Source organism: Ambystoma mexicanum, chromosome 6p (assembly GCF_040938575.1).
Source record: "Ambystoma mexicanum isolate Mex_15411 chromosome 6p, UKY_AmexF1_1, whole genome shotgun sequence".
NCBI classification, from domain to species: domain Eukaryota; kingdom Metazoa; phylum Chordata; class Amphibia; order Caudata; family Ambystomatidae; genus Ambystoma; species Ambystoma mexicanum.
The window spans coordinates 1,437,286,329-1,437,309,414 of NC_090935.1; the positions used below are offsets into that span (position 1 = coordinate 1,437,286,329).

At 44.8% G+C, this 23,086-nt stretch overlaps 1 protein-coding gene across 1 annotated transcript in view; it reads right to left on the reverse strand.

Annotated features, from left to right (window-relative positions):
• Nucleotides 1–23,086, reverse strand: part of SPMAP2L (sperm microtubule associated protein 2 like) — a 368,678-nt gene that overhangs the window by 55,941 nt on the left and 289,651 nt on the right. The window lies entirely within an intron of this gene.

The window sequence follows — 23,086 nt, forward strand, 5'->3', positions numbered from 1 at the left end:
AGGATTCAACTTCCATGTCTCTGTTTTTTGTGAATCAGGGGTTCATCCACGTTTTTTTAAGAGGAGTAGTGTTGGAGGAGGTGGAAGTGCCTGATGTTGAGAGTAGGTTGAGGGCTATGAGACAGAATTTAAAATGGGCAGTTGAGGCTTTGGAGAAGAGTAAATTGATCTACAAGAAATTTGCTGACAGAATACGTAGGAAGGGACCAGTTTATCAGGTTGGGGATCAAGTGTGGTTATCTACCAAGAATCTAGCATTGAATGGGAAGAATATGTTTAGTCCTCATTACATTGGACCATTTGTGGTGGAGCTGGTTTTTTCGCCGGTATCAGTTAAATTGAAATTGCTACCTGGGTTTTCATGTAAATTTGTTAAAGATTTGTAGGAAGGACACAAGGATTTGTGAGGCTCCAGGTCCAGTGTTTTCTGAAGATGAGAATGAATATGAGGTTGAAGCCATACTAGACGCAAGAGTGGTTCGGGGGCATCTCCAGTATTTGGTGGATTGGTAAGGTTATAGGCTAGAGGAAAGATCTTGGGAGAAGGTTGAGAATGTGCATGCTTGTCAGGGTTCCATTGAATGCCTCGTTGGATAAACATAGACGGAGCTCACGCAATAACAACCTACCTAGTAAACCCAGGGGAGCAAACGTTTTTGGTTCCAAATCGAGGTGGTCTGCTAAGCCTCAGAACCGTGCTGCATCGTTTCTGGCGTATCCTTTTACAGAACGCTATGGGTTGCCATGGAAACACTGGCGGTCATGGTATTCGCGGAGGTACTCAGGCCTACGGCGCCGTCCTATGCGTACGGTCAGGTTACCAGTACTTAAACTGAGCCCCCGCGCACGGCGGCGCTTCTAAATTTGTCTGTTTTCAAAGCTACGTACCTTGTACCTTGTCTCCTTGGTTCCTTGAATCCCCGGCCCGCCTTGTGACCATCCTTGCTTCCTTCTTGTCATTGCTCTCAAGTCTTACCTGCTCAAACCCGACCTGGAATGTCCACAGACTGCTCTCGTGTAATCCCTCATGTCTTACCTGCTCATATCAGACCCGGAACGTCCACGGAATGCATTCGTCTAATCCCTCACGTCTTACCTGCTCATACCAGACCCGGAACGCCCACGGACTGCATTCGTCTAATCCCTCAAGTCTTACCTGCTCATACCAGACCCGGAACGTCCACGGACTGCAATCGTCTAATCCCTCAAGTTTTACCTGCTCATACCAGAACCGGAACGTCCACGAACTGCAGTTATTTCATTTCACAAGTCTTACCTGCTCGTCGTTACAATTGGAAAATCCACAGACTGCATACATCTCATCTCGTGAGTCTCGCCTGTGTCATATCTTCTTTCTGGAACTGTCAAAGACACTTTTGGAACATTCAGGACTGTCGCGCATCGGTGCAAGGACCAAAGGACATTGGCGCATCAGCGCAAGGCTCAAAGGACACCAGCGCAACAGTGCCCGATCAATTAACTCTTTAGGCGTCCTCGTGCCGGCGGGTATAGGAAAACAAAACATTGTGTTTCCCGGACTGTCACTCCATTTCCAACTCTCCTGCAACACCTATCCAGGGCACTCATTTGGTAAGCACAAGACTATTTATTTCCTATTTTCTTGTTATTTCTGTATTCTTGGTAACATTGATTTTCCTCGTTTTCAAGGTGCTCACCAGTCTAACTTGGAACTATTCAGTCCCAGTCTGATTTTCTTGTTTGTGAGTATCAGTTCAGTATCTTGCTTTGGAGAGTCCGTTGCCTTAACCCACATGTTAATATCTGGTCAATTTCTCTTGCAGCCAGCTGTTGGAGTACCAGGGTGTACCATATTTTTGGGCAATACTCACCTCAATCTGTCCTTTTGTACTCTTGAGGGGTATATTGTCAGAAAGCCTAAATTGCATCACGACGTGTCAAGCCACCACTACTATACTGAGCTTTTGTGTCATAACAATGCTCCTAGGTTGGTTAGATGATTCCATCGTTTACATCCTGAGAAGTTAGGCCCTAGGACAGGGCATTGCGGGGGGAAGGTATTGTCAGGGTCCCACAATGCATTGTCAGGTTTCCTTATTACAGGACACACTTTAAATAATGTAGTGCAATGTGGAAACCTAAATGAGCCTTTAAACATTTTCACTGGAGGTGTAGGAGTGGTGATCAGTAGTATTTTTCAGCTAGTATTTGAGAATGAGTTTAGTTTCTGGTGGTCACTGATTGGGAATGGGAACTTCTTCCTTAATGTAATGTAGTACTCTTGTTCAGAGGAGAATTGCCTAGCATTTCGGTGCTGGACTGCCCCTGGGCAGGACAAAGAATGATATGCGGGGACATTTCTTCTCTGTGAAAAGAACAGTGAGCTAAAGACTTGGTTGAGACTCTCCGAAGGGGCCATCCACACAAGAACAAGTCAATGGGCTGTGTTTGTGCTGGTAGAGAGTTTCCCAGACCCCCCTCTGTCTTCATTAATGTGGCTTTCAGGAAGCCTTTGTTCCTCCAGGGCAAGATGGAGGCTTAGCTCAGCAGCAGTGATTCAGTCATTGGCTGTGCCTGGTGGTGAGGTAGTTTGGAATTCTTTAAGGAGTTCTAAACTGTCTTTCATTCTAGTTTCCTAAGGGGCAGGTCGCAGTTTCCATAGTTTAGCAAAATAAGTAACAAAAACCTCCCCAAGAATACTATCCAGCCAGAAGAAGAGTCAATGTGAAAACTACAGCAACTACAATGAAGCAGGAGTTAGCTTGCTTCATCTGTTTCAGCTTCTTAAGTTAAGTGCAAACCACTCAAGTTATTGAATATGATGTTTTAAATATTGAAGTTTATGGAAAAGGTTTTTGAACTCTTTCAAAACGTGAATTGCATGGGCGCACGTTACAGGCTGTAAATAAGGATATGTTTAAATGTTTAATGTTAAAAGCAGCAACAGTCAGCTGGCGGTGTTACGCGCGTGGAGGTAAGTAACTCATTCTAATTCGGACTGCAGTAATATTCACTATCTAGGCGTGTGCTCAGCGGCGGATGCACAGGGTTTTACTAATCCGATGAAAATAACAAAAGTGATTATTAACATTATTAACTTAAAGTTTTCCTTCATTCGCGTCATACACGTACCTCGAAGGTCTTCGTTAGAGAAAAGGACCTACAGATGTTGCATGTGTACTGCGCGCTTCGTACCTCCTACAGAAACAATATTCAAATCACCTGTCCAACAACAATTTCAGTGATGCGGCGAGTGGCAGAGAAATAGTTTACAAGTTTTGTTTATTTCAGATAATCTACAGAGAAGAAGTTCGAAGTGTGTGATACTGTCACGATCCTACTTGCCTGCCACGCAGCACTGCAACTGCATCTCTGCCTTTATTTCCTTGTTTTACTGCTGCAGTTTTGGACTAATCTAATTGCATGTTCCATTCCGGCTTTTGCGTTAAACCAGCAGATGCATTCTGGGACATGTATGCTGTCCAAAAGGCAGAGGGCTGGAGGAGGCATACTAAATACATTTGTTTGCAGCAAGCTACTAAGAGCTGCAGAGGGCCTGATTGCAGCCTAGCGTGCAGTAGCTTGGAACAGGTGAATGCAGAGAGCTGGAGAGCACTTGATTAGAAACCACTGCTGCTACTGCTACAGGCTACTGAAGCCAGGGCTGGGCTTAATTGAACACAGCTGCCAGAGACTGCAATCAGCTCCATCCTGCTGACTGGGAGGGCCTTTATAAGCTCACTTTCAACAGAAGCAGTTGTCAGTCAACTGCTTTCACTGGGAGTTCGTGCTGGTGCTCCTGTTACCAGTTTTTTGACCTTTCCTGGAAATCCACTTTTGGCCTTTTGATTCCTGTTGCTGTTGATGCTTGCAGCTCCCTCTCCAGTCTGCTGCAGCCTTCTGCCCTGCTCCTCTGGGCTCAGACCTGGCGGCTCTGCCGCACTCTGCTGCCTTCTGCCCTGCTCCTCTGGGCTCCCACCTGACGGCTCTGCCGCACTCTGTTGCCTTCTGCCCTGCTCCTCTGGGCTCCCGCCTGATGGCTCTGCCGCACTCTGCTGCTTTCCGCCCTGCTCCTCTGGGCTCCCGCCTGATGGCTCTGCCGCACTCCACTACCTTCCGCCCTGCTCCTCTGGGCTCCCGCCTGACAGCTCTGCCGCACTCCGCTGACTTCCGTCGTGCTCCTCTGGGCTCCCGCCTGGTGGCTCTGCCACACTCCTCTGCCTTCTGCCCTGCTCCTGTGGGCTTTCACCTGACAGCGCTGCTGCACTCCGTTGCCTTCCGCCGTGCTCCTCTGGGCTCCCGCATGCGGGCTCTGCCGTACTCCGCTACCATCCGCCCTGTTTCTCTGGGCTCCCGTCTGACAGCTTTGCCGCACTCCGCTGCCTTCTGCCCTTCTCTTCTGGGCTTCCCTGCCTGGCAACCTTGCCACACTCCTCTGCCTTCTGCCCTGTTCCTCTGGGCTCCTTGCCTTGCTTCCTGCCTGTTCAAACTTCTGATATCCTATCCTGTCCTGTACCTGGTTATTTCTTTCAACACTGCTTTCTACTTGTATACATCTTGGTCCACTGTGGTTTTTCCACTTGAATCCGTTTTACAGTGTGACCCTCGGTTGGTCTCCGTTCAGATCAGATAAGAAAAGACTTATGTTGCCTTAACCTAGTCCGTTGAAGTCGTACCTGCCTCAGTATATGGTCTTTCAGTTTTACCCTTGCACTGAGTACAACAGTTTCCTCGGATACGCACACTCGCATCAGATTGAAATACGATGCAAGGCAAGTTTCTGCGCGTTCAGGCACACATGTCTTTTGAAATTTCAAGCATTTGAACCGCAACGCTAAAGTAAGCGCGCACCGTCCCTCATATTAAAAAACTAAAAGACTTCAGAGAGAGTCAGAGTGTGCCATGCAGCAATCCTCAAAACCAAAGAGAGGGCATTCTGGTAATTGGATGAACAGACAGGGAAGAATTCAATTTCATACAATTTCAAGTGCTAGGAAAAGACTCTGACAATGCCTCAGTTTGACCTTAGATGATTACTAGCATAAAGGAAGGAATTACCAGAGGATTTAAGAAAGACCAAAGACTTTCATAAAACAGCAGCAATTTAAAATAAGAGCCTATCAGCAAGGAAGCATAGGCAACAGGTATTTAAGGGAAGTGGGTGGAAAAAGCAGTTTTAGTTCATTTAGAATAAGTGACAGTGCAGATAGTAACTTGTTGTAATTACCTTTTGGATCTGCACAGAAGCATCCATCCCAGTTCAAGAAGGTGAAGGTGGCAGAGGTTAAAAGAGATGATCTGCGTTTATTATTTTCTCCACTTCCCCGTTCCCCTTGGGTTTGCCGGCTTGGTAGTTATTTCTATTCAGAGACAGTTGGGCAGGCAGACTTGGGGGGTCTGGAGGGGCATCATCACTCCCGCAGGAAATCTCAAGCTGGACCTGACAGTATCATGCGTTGGAAGTGGTAGAGCAGGCGGTAGCGGAAGTAGTACAGAGTTCAAGATGCAACTTCACAGAGTGGACGAGATACACAAGAGAAGACAACATGCCATGAGATGACGGAACAAGAGAAGACTAGCACGGCATGATGAAAAAATGGAGAAAGGCCAGTTCGCAGATAGCAAAAGCAAGATGGCCGCTTCGAAACTGAACAATAATTCTGAATAAAATGAGAAGGTTCCAGCTGGCCAGGTCGGCTCTAAAGAGGACCAAATGGTGGGAGGAGGATCGAGAAGGGACAAGGATATTACAGTCAGGTCAGAGAGGCAAGGAGAGACTAATCCAGAGGAATTTCGCAGCAGCCCCAAGGACCATTGTCTAACTCACCCTGCAACTATGACCACTGGCCCGTCTGTGCATAGAACCTTCTACTAGAATCAGTTGAGGAGTACGAGTCCCAGCAAAGCCTGCAACAGCTTAGACTGAAGAAAAGGTTAAGGTGAAGTAACTTCCTGTGAACTGTATGTATTGAAATATTTACTCCAGGGCCTAAATGCCTTACTATCCGCATACGGTGGGAGAGAGATATTTTGGAGAAGTTGATCCTGATAATTTGTTTCCTTTGGGAAGATAACAGATTTGATTTTTAAGTTGGCCGAATTTGTATACAGTCCATTAATTAAGTGATAGAACAACAGTATTGGTGTTGGCATCATTCTTGATGCCAGGTGTCTTATGTGACACCTTCGAAGACTCATATCTTTTTCAAGTGCTTTTCATTAAATTCCAACTGAAAATCAATAAGAATCATCAACAAAAAAAGGCAATATACGTTTGTAGCAGCAGACCCATCAGGACCACTAACACAACATTAACAGCGGCATTAATGAGGTACTGCTTGGCTCTCGGAAACCTCAAGTGATACATTTATGCTGCTCAATTAAGTTTTGGCTCCCTCCTATTGCTAGAACTGAGCTGATGGCAGTCCTAGAAACAACTAAGGCTAACCTTTTGTTCTGCTTTAAGTCCCTGTGGAAGTGTGGGCTCTTATCCATTCTCTCCCCTTTAATATGTCAATTTCCTCATGCTGGGGAGCCTCATCAATATATGGAGAAATTAAAGGGCATACCAAGAGTTTTGCCCGCACTATCCTCACACATTGGGAAAACTGAAGATTACAGCTTGATCCTAGAAGCCTAGGGCCTACTTAGAGAACATAGAATTGGAATTTAAGATGGTAGGAGAGGACTATGTAGGTGTGATCTAGCCCACCTATGACCCCCTGACCCAAGTAACAAGACCAATCATCGAAAAGCACAAACCAGATCCCACAGGTGGAGGTCATAGAGGGAAGACCATCCCAGGGCATGCAATAACCTGCTTATTTAAAATCGAGCCTTCAGCATGGGGTGTTGGAGAAGGAGGTGGATGAAGGAGTTTAGAGGCAGTTTGAGATAGGAGCAATATTGGGGAGGAGAATTTAGAGAAGAGGTTGGAGGAACCTGGAGATTAGGAGGGAAGGATGAGGCGCAGTGTATTTGGAGGAAAGCACGAAGGTAACCATCTGGAGAGTAAGTGAGAGTGACAGAGGATTTGGAGGAAAGAGGGAGGCATCTGGAGATGAAGGATGAGGGGCAAAATTAAGATCTTGATAGGAAGGAGGAGGTACAGAGCATGTTGATCGAAGAACATAAGGAGAGATAAAGAGGATTTACAAGGACAGAAAGGAGGCAAATGAGCTTGAGCCTTGGGTTGGAGACATCCTAGATGCCATCTGGTATTTCAAGGAACCTAGGGAGGAGGGAGGGCAACAGTAGGCAGAACTGGGACAAAGCCTGGGAAGGCTGACTGACTATGGGGCGCTATAGGAGGTAGAGTGGCTATGCTAAGGGGCCTAAGGAATGGGGAAGGTGGTTCAGAGACAAGGATCCACCAGTCGGACATGAGAGGAAAATGTTGGGAAACATTACTGAATCGTAAGGAGGTTGCAGTAAGGACAGAGCAAGAAGTTAAGAACGATCCCTGTGTGAAAGCTTTGAAGCAGGTGCTTAGACTGTGAGAAGAAAAGGTCACATAAGAGATATACAGAAACTGAAAATGAGGCTTGATATTGTTGAGAAGGATAGAGAAGAGAAAACACACAGCATAGGTGGAGGTGGATATCAGCAGGCCTCTTAGGAAGAAGACATCAGGAGACCTGAATCAGGCAGAAGGTTCCAGCAGAGTAGTGCAGGTCAAGGTAGGCACTGAGGCGGGTGGAGGTTCCAGATGGTGGGGTTGCACCAAGGAGGCAGAGAGTTAAAGAAAGAGGAGAGGTAAGTGCACTATATGCATGCATAGAGACAGTCCCTATCTTGCAAGCCTCCATACTTGACTTTTCACGACACAAGGGTAGTGCTGAGGACACACCCCTCCTTCATGCCCAAGGTGCCGTCGGACTTCCACCTCAACGAGCCCTTGATGTTGCCAGTTTTCTTCCCGTCGCCTTCGTCACCGGCTGAGAGGACTCTGCACTCACTAGATGTAGCTAGAGCGCTGCTATCCAGCTCTTCCAGATTTCTGCCAATCCCACTCCACTGGACTCCTGGAAAAAGAGAAGCCAATCACAGTAGAGCAGCAGAGACTCCCTGATCCCGCCATTCTGTGTCTCAGAGACTGCAACAAACCATTTGGGACTTTGGCCCCAATGGCCATTGTGAACTGTTTTGTTATGTTGAAAATGTTTGGTTACGGACACAAAGGAAAACCCACATCTAGCTGAAAGGTATTATTCAACAGCCTGAGCATGAAATCTGCAAAGTAAATGGGGTTCCCTGAGAATGTGAGACTATTCTGTGCATCCTTCTGTTGGATTTGGGAATTAATATTTTTCCTTGTCATCTGAACCCTAATTGTTCTTGAAATGAAACTCTGCTGTAAGAACTGAAAAATCAGTGTCAGACCTTTCTTTGTGTGTTCCACTTGTGGCGATGTCACAGTCACATCGCAAACACATGAATCCTCACTGGACAATAATTGCACTGGAGCAACTAAGTCTTCGACCCTGAACCTAAGATAAAAAGAACTGCTATCAACTTTCTTTTTCATGGTACCTAACCACGGTACTTTTGAGCAAAATGCATCCATCTCAATAGGCATTCTGATGGAGATATCTATTGGATATATTATGGTATGTTATCAAGTACTGCGCCCATCACCACCCTAGTGATCTTACAGCGTTGAATCTTGTCCAAGGAGTGGCACATTGTGACCTGCACCTTGGTCTGTGGATAAAGAAGACAAAGGTTTGGGGGGAAGAGGAAGTGAGAATATGGGAAAAGCTAATTCATGGATGAGATTTGATTTACACTTTTGATAGGGGGCGCTGTTATTAATGTGATTACCAAAATCGATCTATAGTTTGACCCTTTAATTGTTCTTCTGGGGAATTTAGGCTAGGAGAAGACTTATTGGTTCAACTGTTTCTCCTGCACACTAGTTACACATTGCCTTGTGGGAGCTAGGTTAACCAATGCAAAATACTTGAAGTCTCTATGGCCTTACATAAGATGTCAGTAGAGGGAATTAATCCCTTTTGTCCTCATGTTAAATTTGACAGGTGGGAAAGCCCCTTTAAACAAGAAGTCCCGCCCTACTGGAATTCCCACCCTGGAAGAGCCATCATGGGTAGTTACCCGGAGGTTCTGCCCCGCCGGGGGAAAAAAAAACCCCTGTGGTTAAGAACAAAAACATCATGTGGGTCACCCAGAAGTCCTGCCCTGCCAGAACTACCACCCCGGAAATGATACTAAAGGGGCCATCCGGAAGTCCCCCCTCTAAGTTGTGGATAAGTGACATCACCAGTTTGCCACGGTAGTAAACTGTGTGAAGCCCAGGTTCATGGGGTGACATTGTAATGTGTAATTATGTACATTTTGTTTTTTTTACCCCTACAGGTACGATCCCAAGAGCCAGAAGCTTATCATAGGGTTTATATTGCGACCTGGTGGTGTGCATATGCCTCCCGTGACCCTGAAAAAGTGCCATAGTGTGGAGATGATGCAGGCCTTATCCTGTGAGGTATTGCGGCAGGTGTGATATGGGTAGTACACTTTTGACCCTGAATTATGTCAATGTATTTGTATTTTATTGTTTATATAGCGCTTTAATCCAAAGCACTTTACAGTTTAACAACAAGAAAACATCAAACATAGAGCATAGAAGTAATAATAATATACATGAATCAAACCAGAAAAACAGCATGTAGAACAATTTGCATTTGAAAAGGAGGTGCAGAGGGAGGAGAAATTGGAGAGAGAAAAGGGAGTAAAGAGAGTGGTAGGGAGGGTGGAGATCACAGGGGAGACAGGGAAAGATAAAGGAAAAGGAAGATGGTATTGGGAGGAGAAAGAAGAGGAGGAAGGGAAAGGAGTCAGGGAGGGGGGTGAAGAAGGAGTGATTTCAAGGAGGAACGGAAGGAGGAATAGGTGGAAATGGAGCGGATAGTGAAAGGAAGGGAATTCCAATGTAGGGGGGCAAGGAGCTGAAAGGAGCGGAAACGAGAATAGAGGATAGGTAAGGAGGGGTAAGGTCATGAAGAGATTTAAAGACAAGACAAAGGAAGTGAAATTTAAGTTGGGAGTGGAAAGGAAGCCAGCCTAGATTGGAAAGTGAGTTGGAGATGGAATCATGGGGCGAGACAAGACAGAGGGTATCATGGTGTGATAGGGTGCTGTGGGGATGATGCAGGCATGGTGCCACCCCTTGGTGGGCGGTGTAAAGGATTTATATACAGAAGGAGCGTTGGAGAGAGACATGGTTGGCTTTCCTGATAGATGTGACATTGTGGCTGGAATGTAGGCCAAACTATACAGCAGTTAACTAGATCTACAAAAACATTTAACGGCTGGGGGTGTTAAAGAGCCTGGTTAGTATTGAGCTGTGTTAGGTTTTGTGTTTCCTTGTAATAGAAGTGTACTATACAGCCTAATATTTATACCCTGGTTCTAGCAAACCTGCACACATAAACAATAGCAAATCATTAAACGCACATCTGTAATATGGCAAAGGCTTGCTAGGATCTGAGTCTGGTGTGTGGTGTGAACCCCATACATGTGTTCTTTCATAAGTCTGGGCTCTAATGTCCTTTGCTGGGAATAGCCTTTGCATAGACCTTGCTTGCAGTGTGGTTGGAAGGCAAGTTCCTGCGGCAGCTGTTTGAACCCCTTTCAGTTCGAACTATACCTGCGCAAGCCATGTCAGGGGGCCAGCTGTGAAATAAGGGGCTGACATAATGCTGTACAAGGTCTGGCTTTTTTTGTTTATGTATTTAAACGGTGTAAGATTGTGCATTCCAAAAGGTTAAAAACAGCTGTTTGTTTTGTTTTTTTGCAAAGATTATTTTTTCAAGATATGTTAATTTCCAGGCTGCATTTCAGATGTTGTACGGCTTGTGGCCTGCTGCATTATAAGCCTAAAAATAGGGATGCATCGTGTTTATTTATTAAAAGCTTGTTTTATTTTTGCTGTGGAAACCTATATCACGGCTCGCGTTCGTTCTGCACTGATTCTCACAGATATCTAAAACATATGTGTCCATGTGTTGTCTCGTACTTTGATTACTCTCGGCTAGCGAGCTTATTATCTCCTTAGATAGTTTAGGGGGGGTAATGATTTACACTTTTTTATTTTATTTTTAGCAACGGCTGCTGGTGAACTAAAAGACGACATAGATGTAGATGGTAAGTACTCTTGCTTGTTTCAAAACACTTTACTGTCTACTTTTTTGTATTATGTGTTTTAAAGGGTGCTAGATTGTGTTTTCCAAAAAGTTAAAAACAACCGTTTTTTGCACACACAAAAAATGTAAGATATGTTAATTTCCAGGCTGTATTTTTGATGTTGTGTGGCTTGTGGTCTGCGGGTTTGTAAGCCTCAAATCCAGGATGCATTGTGTCTTTTTTTAAAAGCTTGTTTAATTTCTACCGTGTAAAGATATATCACGCCTCATGTCCTTCTGATATCTAAAATAGATGTGGGTCGGGTGTTTCGGAGTTTGTTTATTTTTCTGCATCACGAGAGAACCAGGAAGGGCTTTTGTTTTTCTTGTTTTCTCAGTCGTCAGGATAGAGCGTTTGTGCAAATATTGCACTCTCTCTTTTTTTAAAGATGGCTCCATTTCTACCTTGTAAACATTAATCGCGCCTCATGTCCTTCGGCTCTGAAGCATCCGATATCTAAAGCAAATGTGTGCCTGTGTGTTTCGGAGTTTGTTTATTTTTCTACAGTGAGCGCTTGAAGGAGCTTTTTACCGCCTTACATAGCTTAGAGGGTTAGTGCCACTACGGCACGGTTTTGGCTTATCTGTTTAAAAAAAAAAGCTCTCAAACGCTAATAGATATACTGAAAATGGTTTTCAGCTCTATGGTAATAAAGGATTCCATTTTCTTTTTTTCTTACCATCCAGTATAAGAATTCTGGTTATTTGAGTTAAATGTCCTGTCTTTAAACCTGCTATGCTTGTATATTTTCAATGTTTTACCAACTAACCCTTCACAATATGTTAGAAAATGTAAAATGATAGTTAGCTGAGTATTAACATAGACAGCTCATCTTTATCACTGGGGGCTTTTATATTTAGACATGTAGGCACTGGTTGGTCTGTTAGAATGTAGAATTGTATTTCTTCTCAGCATAGCTTGGAAATACCAGATTGTATACAAGCCCATCTGCATTTTTTTTTAAACCTTGGATTTGGGCCTGGCCCTGGTGGCAGCAGAGCCCAACCAGCCGTTAATACAAGTTATACTGTCTAAACCCCCAACCCTGAAAACTCCTCAGGTGCACGCACTCAGCACTAGACCGTTTAAAACAATAGCTTTAAAAAAATGTATTTGCTTTTAGATGCTGGTGCAGCGAATCAATGGTACTCATTCAACACTTGACCCCTAACAAGAGGAAACCCCTGCAAACGTTTCGATGCTAAGCATTTAAAGACCACGAAATACACACCTGTTATCATGAGAGGTAATTAAAGGTGTCATCCAAGAAATGCAGGCTTCTTTTTCTTGCAGCTGTAATTTTTGTGTTGCAATATGCCTTTAGGTAGAATGTGGAATGTCCAGATGGAATGTGGTCTGGACATAACATAGTGTGGAATGTTTTCTTTCAGTGTCCAACGGTTGGTGATAAGTGTCAACCTGGATGTGGTGGGGGTTTGTCTTCTCTGCAACTTGCTTAATAAATCCATCCTGACTGCCACCTGGAGTGTATGCAAGCCTTCTTTATATTGGTGATGAGGACCTGGCTCAGCTGACCCCCACCATCCACCCCCACCCCCCCTTGCTACAAGTTTTCAATAAACCGTATGGGCCAGGGCAGGTTACGCCTTGGTTATCCGAAGAGTGAAGAGAGACAGAAACGGAGCGGAGTGCCGCAACGTTCTCCTACATTGAAAGGTAGACCCAGAATGAAGTGCAGCGGGCACTGACCAGACGGTGAGTTAAAGCAGCTCCATAGCCTAAGCGAGGGGAAGTGCCACAGCGGGGCCGGGTGGGGGGAGAAAGAAGAGGCTCGGATTGGGCCGCTCTCAGCAGCGACGCACTGAAGAGGAGGAGTTCCCATCGGGAGGTGCGACCCAAAGGGAAAGAGATCCTGATCGACACGTCCTTAACAACAATGCAATAGGATGCAACAACGCATCCATAAATACGCCATGCTGTGCAGGCCCAAAGGCCCTGAGCGTCCTTGACTACTACTATGCCAAAAGACGCAGCGCCCGTAGTCACGCCACGCTGAGATACAAGGGGCAACTACCAGGGTGCCAAGGGCAAGGGGACGCTAAATATGCGAAGACACAGTCAGCGTGTTGCATAAGGAGAAGGAGGCTGCTTGTGTGTTTGTGGGTTCACTGCAGCAGAGCTCACGAAGAGATTTAAGGGTGCAGTTGTGACTGGGACAGCTTATGCAAGCAAAGTAACGCATTCTCGGGCAAAGCAGAGTAAAGACATAAGGTTTTAAATGCCCAAACACTAAAGGGGAGGAAGAGAGCAGTAAGCCTCTAGGATTTGCAAACTCCACATCCAGTCTCTTGCTGCCATACACAGAGCAGTGCATTGTTAAAAATCCTTGGAGCTTGGAAATGGCAGTTGCTGGGGTACCAGGACCACCGGTGTTGATGGCAAGTCCGGGGCCAGTGAAAATGAAGTGGTAAGCCTGGAGAAAGGGGGTTTATTCATTATGTGAAGGCTGCATGCTGCAAGTCCATATCAGCTGAACGCAAGGTCTCACATTTGATGCACTTTAAGGGCTACGAAGGTCAGAGGATCTATGAGACTTTACCAGAAGTACCTGATTTGGACCAGGTGGGTGGGGCCAACGAATTTGATATGGTTCTGCTCAAACTTGACTGCCATTTTGATGTTAAAACCAGTACTGTTCTGGAGAGATACCATTTTGGGGTAAGAGATCAGAGAGGCTGGAAGCCAGTGGAAGAATACATAACGGAGTTATGGCATCTCGCCCTTAATTGCAAATTTGGAGAGAAATTAGATGAACATATAAGAACTCAATTCATGATTCACTGCTGTAACTACAAGATTAGGGAGGAAATATGGTTGAAGGATGACCCAACCCTAGATGATAGCCCAGAGGGTTGAGCATACCATGGCTTGTGTTGCGAAACTTGGGAGGAAGGAAAATAAAATGATAACCAGTGAGATATTGAGGGTGGGTGACCAAGGGAAAGAAAATAAAAAGGTGAAAAGAAAGGGTACAAAATTAATAGCCAAAGAGGGTCTGATTCCATGGATTTCAGAAATGATAAAACAAAAGGGTCTAAAAGCGATGAAAAATTGTGTTTCAGATGTGCCAGTGCAACCCACTTTGCAAGTTCCCCACTGTGCCTGGGTAGGAGGGTAACTTGAAGTGTAAAAGGTGGGGGCATTTCACAAATTGTTCTAAGAATAATTCTCTTGGAAATGGGAGAAAGGTGCTATATGTAAGTGAGGAAACACATCAATCGTCTGGCGGAGAGGAAGATGAGCGAGTGGAGGTTGTGACAGTGAATATGGTTATGTGAAATGAGGATGATACATGCAACAGCCCTTTTGCAGATATAAGTGTCAATGGGAAAATGGTGTGAATGATGGCGGATTCGGGGGCAAAGCTATCACTAATGTCTCGTGAGGTATATGAGTGAGATGGTGGGGGCAAAGTATGTGCTCTATTACCATCCGACAAGAAGCCAGGGGGTACAACCTGGGAAGAATAGACATCATAGGCTCTTTCATGGCCTAACTACGGTTTAAGGGAAGGGAGACCCAGGGGAAAGTGTACGTTACCAGAAGTGGCGAAAAGTTACTAGGATGGAGAGAGCAAAAGGGTCTAGGGATAAGACTTGATCCAAATACGGACAAACAAGCCTTAAATGGGAGTGAAGGGGTACATGTGGTCGAGGGACAGCCCAGCGTTTTTTCCAAGAGAATTGGTTGTGTGAGAGGTATGGTTCACAAGATTGTGTTGAAGGAGGGGAGCAAACGTGTGGTGACGAAGTTTCACCCTGTCCTCATGGTGCTGAAAGATGGTGTGAAAGGCGAGCTCAGGAAATTAAGGGATGCTGGACTAATTGAACGGCCAGGAGTGTAGAATGGGTGTCTCCCCTTGTGGTAGTGAGGAAAGCCAGCGGAGAGTTGAGGTTGTGTGTATATTTGAGAGAATTGAATAAGTGTGCTGTAGCAGAGAGACATCCGCTCCCAAATATGACTGAAATGTTGACAACGATTGGGAAGGCGAAGTTCTTTTCAAAATTCGATATGGCGTCTTTATATCTTCAAATAAGGTTGGATGAGACATCAAAGTAATTGACAGCTTTATCACGCACGAGGGGTTTTTTCAATTCTTTAGAATGCCATTTGGGTTGGTTTCGGCCTCGTCTGTTTTACAAAATGTGATGGACAAGTTGTTGAAAGGGCTCCCCGGTGTACATTGTTTTCAAGATGACAACCTGGTGTGTGGGATAGTTGGGAAAAGAATGAAGTGTTTTTAAGGAGAGTTGTGTACTGGAACAGAAGGGGATAACGTTGAGATCAGAGAAGTGTGTGTTTGGGCAGGAGGTTGTGGAATATTTTGGACATGAGATATCAAGTGAAGGTTTAAGACCAAAGAAAGATCTGGTAGATGGCATCAAAAAGATTAGGTCACCTGAAGGGAAGGGAGAGCTGAGGTCCTTCCTAGGAATGATTGAATCCTATCAAAAATGTGTAAATAATTTTGCAACAAAATTGTAAAGACAAGGCGTTTACTCAAGAAAGGGGTTGAGTTTGTGTGGGATGCAGAATATGAGGGCGAGTTTCAAAGGATAAAGGAGAAAAAAGACATGGCAAGGGCATTGGACATATTTGACACTAAGAGGAGGAGTGTCATTTCCATGGATGCCGGTGACTCAGGGATTGGAGCTGTGTTGACGCAAGTTGAGGAGCATGGGAAGGAGGTGATTGTGACACATGCCTCGAGGATCCCGTGAGGGGCGGAATCCATCATCAGGACCGACCATAGGCCACTGAAGGCAATCTTTGAGAAGAAGGGTCTTGAAAAAGTATCTAGGAGAGTAGCATACTGGGTGGCTAGGATGCAAGGCCATACGTTTGCAATGGAAGTGGTGTCGGGTAAAGAAAATGTGTTAGCGGACCATGTTTCAAGACTATGTGAGAATGAAGTTGAAGGTAATGATGGGCAGGTGGAGGATGTTATTAAGATACAGTGTATGTCACCCATTATGGTGTCCTCACCCGCGAGGAGTGGTCAAGAGCTTTGAGGGCAGAGAAGACATTTGTGAGAGTGATGCGTGATGTCCAATGTGGGTGGCCAGAAAAGAGACTATTGAGTGCTGAGGAGAGGTTGTTATGGGAAGTGAGATCAGATCTGTGTGTAAAGGATGGATAGTGCAGCAGTTCCCTATGCAAGGAGGAAGCTAGTGGACAGTGGTCATGAGGGCCACATTGGGATATCGAAAACCAAAGGAGTTTTGAGACATGAATATTGGTGGGGACGTGGAAAGGATGTTGGGGGAATGTATTGAATGTGATGTCTCAGGCAAGAATGTGGTGGCCAGCCAACAGCCGATGGTGAAGGTGGACACACTGGATAGGGTGTGGAGTGAGTTGGCACTAGAAGTTTTGGGACCTGTGGCTATGGGAAGTGGTTATCGTGGAAGGGCCCTGTGGATATGGGAAGTGATCGTGGAAGGTTCATTATCCTATTGTCCTGGTCAATTTGTTTTCAAGGTGGACAGAGTTTCGCGTGGTCCGAGATATAACGGCCCAAGGAATGGTCGAATGTCTGCAGGGCGTATTTGAAAGAGAGGGTTGCCCACCTCTGTACTAACTGATAATGGGAGGCAGTTTGTTGGTGGATATTTTTGTGAATATCCTAGGCTGTGTGGTGTGAAGCACAACAGGACGGCGCTATATCACCCACAAACCAATGGAATGGTGGAAAGGGTTAATCAGTGTTTAAAGGAGGCGGTGCTGATGGCAGGAGCGTGTGAACAGGACAGGAAAATGGCAATGAGGGATAGGCTGTATGCTGTACTTTTGGCTCCTCATGCAAATACTGGAATAAGTGGTTTTGACCTCAAGGGGGAGGAAACCGAGCCCCAAGCTGTCACCACCCTGGTTAGGAAGAGCGTGTGAATCTGAGAGTGGTGTGGAAGAAGTGGGGGAGAGAATGGATAAGAGAAAAGATGGGTGTGTGGGTGAGGAGAAGGAATGAAAAGTTGGGGAGGAGGAGGGTAAAGGTCGCAGTGGGAGATTGGATACAGGCCAGGAAAGGTGTGATGAAAAAGAAAGTGGCGATGTTGAATACCAAACCTGTCCAGGTGACGCAAGTGTTTAGAGGAGAAGGGAGGGTGCAATGGGGTCAAGTGTGGAACATGGCAAGGGTAGGAAAATATAAAGCAGTGCAATAAAAGACGTAACTTTGTAAACTGCACGGTGGTGTATTGATAATGCAAATTGAATATTATATTGTGTTAAATGGCTTCTTTTCATAAGAACAGAGCGAAGGAAGAACAGCCAAGTGTACATAGTTGTGGTTTGTTGTTCTATATGTGTTTGGGTTATAATGATGGGTAAGGGAGGGAGATGTGTTGCAATGTGCCTTTAGGTAGAATGTCCAGATGGAATGTGGTCTGGACACAGCATAGTGTGGAATTTTTTCTTTCAGTGTCCGACAGTTGGTGATCAGGGTCAGCCTGGATGTGCTGGGGGTTTGTCTTCTCTGTAACTTGCTTAATAAATACGTCCTGGCTTCCACCCGGAGTGTATGCGAGCCTTCTTTACATTTTGTAAAATAAGCATTTAGTAAAAATAATATGGATCCACATGTGAAAGCTATATTTACCTGTTTTGTCCCAGAATATCCAATGGTAAAGTTTTAAAACCTTTTTATTTCGGATTCACACCCTCCTGCAGCGGCTGGTGTTTCGGCGCTAAAAAAGCAACATCCAAGTGGAGGGTTGCATTGTACGTTTGTATCGTTACTCAGCAACTAGCAAAACAACTTTTTTTGTCCTTACCTATACAGGTTAGCATCTGCATATTGCGCTGTAACTCTTTACACAAATCTTTTTATTTTATTTTAGTTTTGGGGTGGGCATAATGAAGCAGGATGATCTACTTGCAGCTGTAATTTTTGTAAAATATGTTTATGTAGTTAAAACAGTATGGGGCACATGTGAAAGCTATATTTTCACCTGTTTCTTCCGAGAATATCCAATGGTAAAGTCTTAAAAAGTTTTTATTTCAGATTCACAACCTCCTGCAACAGCATCAGCTGGTGTTCCGGCGCTGAAAAGGAAACATCCAAGTGGCGGGTTGCATTGTACATTTGTATGGGTACTCAGCTACTAAAAAAACAGCTTTTTCTTACCTATACAGGTTAACATCTGCCTATAGCGCTGTAACTCTTTACATAAATCTTTTTTTTAATTTAGTTTTTTTTCATTTGTGCATCTTGGGTTACGCCCAAAGAACACGTCCTAGCACATAAGACTTCTGAAGCCCTACCAGCGGACATTGGGATGACTACATGTCTGACATATACACAACACCTGAACACAGCAACTGCCTCATGCTATCAGGAATGCAGGGGTCTCTAAAACTATTTTGGAAAAAAAACAAATATGTCTGTTAACAAGCTCAGGTGGTCCAAAGTGTTGCAAAATTCTCCAAAACCCTTAGCGATTAAGTTGTCAAAGACTGTGGCATACAAATACCCCACCCATATCAGGCCTTTACACCTTTGTATAGGGATGGCCCTTTAGCCCCAATGGTTGTCAGCCCTAGGCCTTGGTCTCCTGGCTGTGGTAAAATGACGCCACCCATGTGTTTTTACCCTCGAGGTCCAGAACCCCTTTAGCTCCACTAGTTGTCATCCCTAGGCCCTGGTCTGCAGGCTGTGGTGAAATTACATCACCCCATGTGTTTTCACCCACAATTCCCAGCAGTGAACAGGATGTTAATATTCCCAAAACTTTAGAACAACCATTGTGGGACTTTGTTGCACCTGCAACCCCATATTCCTAGGCTGTGATAGTTATTGCGGACTCCCCCTTAACAATAGAGCCCAACGGTACCTCAGTCATTTGTCAAATAAACAGCAATGCCAAAAACTTTAAACAGTCTTTCAAGGAACCAGATGATGCAGCTGAACCGGTATCCCCTTTGAAATCACATTTAAAAGAGTTTGTATATGCCTCTGTCATTTGTGGATTAAACTGCGCCCCCAGAGCCCTCAATCTTTCTTGCAGAGGACCAGATGGTGTAAAAAAACTGCAACGTACAACTGTCATTTATAGCTTAGACCATAATAAACAGCCGTTTAAGCCACCAACATCTAACCATGATAATACACCAAACGTGAGGGTACATGTTCCATGTTATAAACAGAGTATCACAGTTAAAAAGTTATTTGTGGGGTACGCACCAGAAAGTGAAAAAGCTAAATATTTATTACACCTGCATAACGGCACAAATTTATGATGCCAGAAGTATAGATTAAGACAGAACATTGCTGAGAAATCTTTAGTTGATATGCATAAGCATGTTTCCAAAGCCAAACACGTCCTGTACAACATGAAATCTAAAAACATATTACCAGCCCTATAAAAAAGAAAATGCACTTTACTATGAAAAGTACACCCAGAAAAAGAAATGTCAGCTAAAAAGTCTTGTAGAAGCTAAATGTGGTTTTGTAGGCCCCCTAACTACTTCAAGACCTGGGCCATTGCTCGTGCAGCACACAAAGGCTGCAGAACTAAACGCAGGCCCTAAGCCCCATGTGCCTGGGTTGGAGGATCCAATGACACTGCACTTCGGGAACAAAGCCATTTTAAACTCCAGGCAGCTAAAGCTATTATGGGTAAAGGAAAATGTTCCTGAAACGTTTCAAAAAAGCAAAAACTATCATTAGCCAATGCACCGGGAAAGATTTAGAGCTCCGGCCCCCAAACACACCACAGCCGCCCAAGATGGACATGTTTTTTTTTATTACAAAGTACGGGAACATATCAGAAAGAACTACCAAAATATAAAAGTGTTGAATACTATGAAGTTTTTCGCTTTGTAAATCTAAACCAGTTAACATCCACAGGTCATGTCCTATTAATTATAACAGAATTGGTTTAAAGGCTCGTTTCACTCATCCTTGAAAGGGCAGGCACTAATGACTTTGTTCAGATCAATTTGGACAGTTCTGCTTTAAACAGGCCTCTTTTCACCAGGTGTTCATATCGCCAGTCCTTTGATGTTTTGGAGTTCTTAGAAAATATCGGAAGACTGCTACAAAGTGAGGCAGAGCGCACCGTGACAGAGCCTTTGAGGATTGTATCCATGGTTGTCAGATCTAGAGTGGGTGGAGCGTACAGGGCACTAAAGAAAACACTTTACAGCATGGTTGTGGCAATGAAAATGCAGTGGTTCTTGGACTTTAACTATGGGCCATTAAACATTTGCATGGCTGCGAGCATTATAGGTCTGTTGGAGGCTAAAACTGTTACAGATTGTTACATACAGATAAATGCTTTAAAGATCTGGCCTGCCCGGGTATGCAAATTCAGCCAGCTTGGCCTTAAGTTCCATATGCTTTTGTACCAGATTGGAGAGACAGGAATATCCAGTACCCCCTCGCCAGAAGCACAAGGGCAAATCCCTCCTTTATGCGACTCGCCAGGTCCAAACTTCTCTCCAACAGAGGAGGAGAGGGGGTATCCCCCACTCACAGCAAGGCGGGCACACGCCCCTGAATTGGGGGTCCACACCTTCTGCACGGTCCTTCCAGTAGGGGGCCGGGCATGTCCTCCGCTGTTTGGCCCTGCTGCCCTAGGTGGATCACCCGACTAATGCTCGTGGTCTGTCCGGAGCGTCGAGGGGGACCTCTGGCTAGATCCCCCGTTGACCCTCAACAGTCTCTCAGTGTGTGGGGAAGCAGGCACATAGCCCAAGACTGTGGGCCCACACCTCACGGGCCCTGTACGTTATTGGTGAGCTGTGGCTCAGCCACCCCAATCTCAGTGCCTCAGGACCTTCCCCTTTGTGCACAAATGTCTATGGAGGAGCTCAGGTGCTCCAGATGTGGCCCCTCCTGGGCCCTTGCACACTCCCAATCAGGCGGCTGACCCCACAGTAGAGCCGCTGCTGGCTGGCTCTTACCTGGTGACTGCTGTGCCTGCACTGCGCAGTCCTCCGGTCCGCCTAGCTCAGCGCGGGCTGCAACATACAGAGACACCATCCTCCAAATGCCTCACTGTCTTGATTGTCCTCTTCTTGGGGGCGGGGAGGTGGCCTGGGGGAACAGGGCCTCAAACGTTGGCCACTGCTCCGACCATCTTTGGCCTCTTCCCGCCGTCCTGCCTGACAGGGACCGTACTTTTGCTTTTCCCAGCCGCCTTAGGAGCAGCCGATCTCCGGCTATATGAGGCCGATTTAGTCTGTTTTTGTCCTCCATTGACAATCCACCACTGTATTCTATCAAAGCTCTAAAACATAACAAAATGAGGCATGTTCTGAAGTCATGCTTCTCTCTAAGATCATAAATACATACATTTCTTAATATTTCTATTGGGTAACAATATCAAATCTGGTACACAAAATGAATAGCCTTCCTTCTCCGTTAGTAAAACAAATGAGCAGCCCTTCCCTCTGATGTTCACGGATACAACCTCAATGTCCCACAATCCAGCTAAAGAAAGCTTGCAAAAAGCAGCTGCATGGTTAATGTATATCCTCCACTTGGACTCCAAACTCACAATATAGCGGTGCAGTAAACTGGTGGTAAAGTGGCAGTAATTCCATTAATGACAGAGGCTCCAGGCCTGCAGTGAGGGTGCTGTTTAGTTAGACGTTGTTACAGAAACATTCATAAATTGCTCATGATTGCTTATCATAAAGAACTGCTTTACACAATTTAAAATGAGTAGTATATCAGGTTATTAATTAAATGATAGTGACATATTCTAAAGGCCAATACATTTTGGTCCGTAAGATCCTTCATCGGGGCAAAATCTGAAGTTAAAATCACAACAAAGCAGTAACATAATGATAGTGATCCAACAAAGACGCGGAAAAATAACAAAGGTCCTACATTTAATGAACATACAACAAATATCAAGTTTGAAAATTGAGCAATGGGGCAAACATTAATGTCATGGACGCGAGTTTCAAATGTTGGATGTTGATTCAACAACGCGAAGAAATAGCACCGCACATAAAGAGGGACACAACAAAAACAAAAATTAAAACAAAATGAGAAAGCATCATACATATCACATGTCAACGCTACATTAAAACATTGGTAAAAAAAAATTGGTCCATACAAATCATGCTGTCATGCTTGAGTTTGCAATAGTCTCAGTAATACCGCATATATGGGTGGCTATAGACAAGTAATCACAATGAGTACTGTTGTGGGCAAATGGATAGTGCACATACAACAGAGGTTGATAAAACAAGTAAAATTGCCTTGGATAAAAGGAACATCTGTTATTAATACACTACAAAGCTCCAGGACAGTGTAAACGCAGTGAAAAGGTGACATGAATAATGTTTTTTATGGTGATAGTTCATTTCTTTGTTGGTAAGAGGCATCCCCGTTGACACGTATTGCTCCTTTGAATGTGTATGCACTTGAGATTTAAAAAATGTCTAGCCATAAAAACTGGCTGGTCCCTGAGCAAGAACTCATTGCAATATAACAACATTAGCATTTATTCTGTTTTAAAATCTGGCACATAGAAACCAAATCCTTCTGTGTGTGGGCTCGTAAAGCCTAATCCAATATAGATAAAGCAAAATAAAGTAAAATTACTTGGAATTCATAAAATCTAACATTAACTTGGTGGTTTCTATTTGTAGAGTGTGCTAGGTTAGACAGAGGAGGAGGACACGGAGGCATAGTGCAACATTGCTTTATTATGTAAAGAAAAACCTGTTCTATGCCCTACTTCTAGGATGAGCTCCCTAATCCCACTTTAGGATTGTATCCCTTCTCCAGGGACATACGGATTTACACCGAGAGTCTCAGTGCTCCCAAGTCCAATAAAATTGGTTCCTGGGCCCTCCTAGGCTCTCACGTCTGATATCATTGGGTAGACAGCAGGCTTCCTTGGTCTGGTTCTTTACCTTGCAGAGGTGT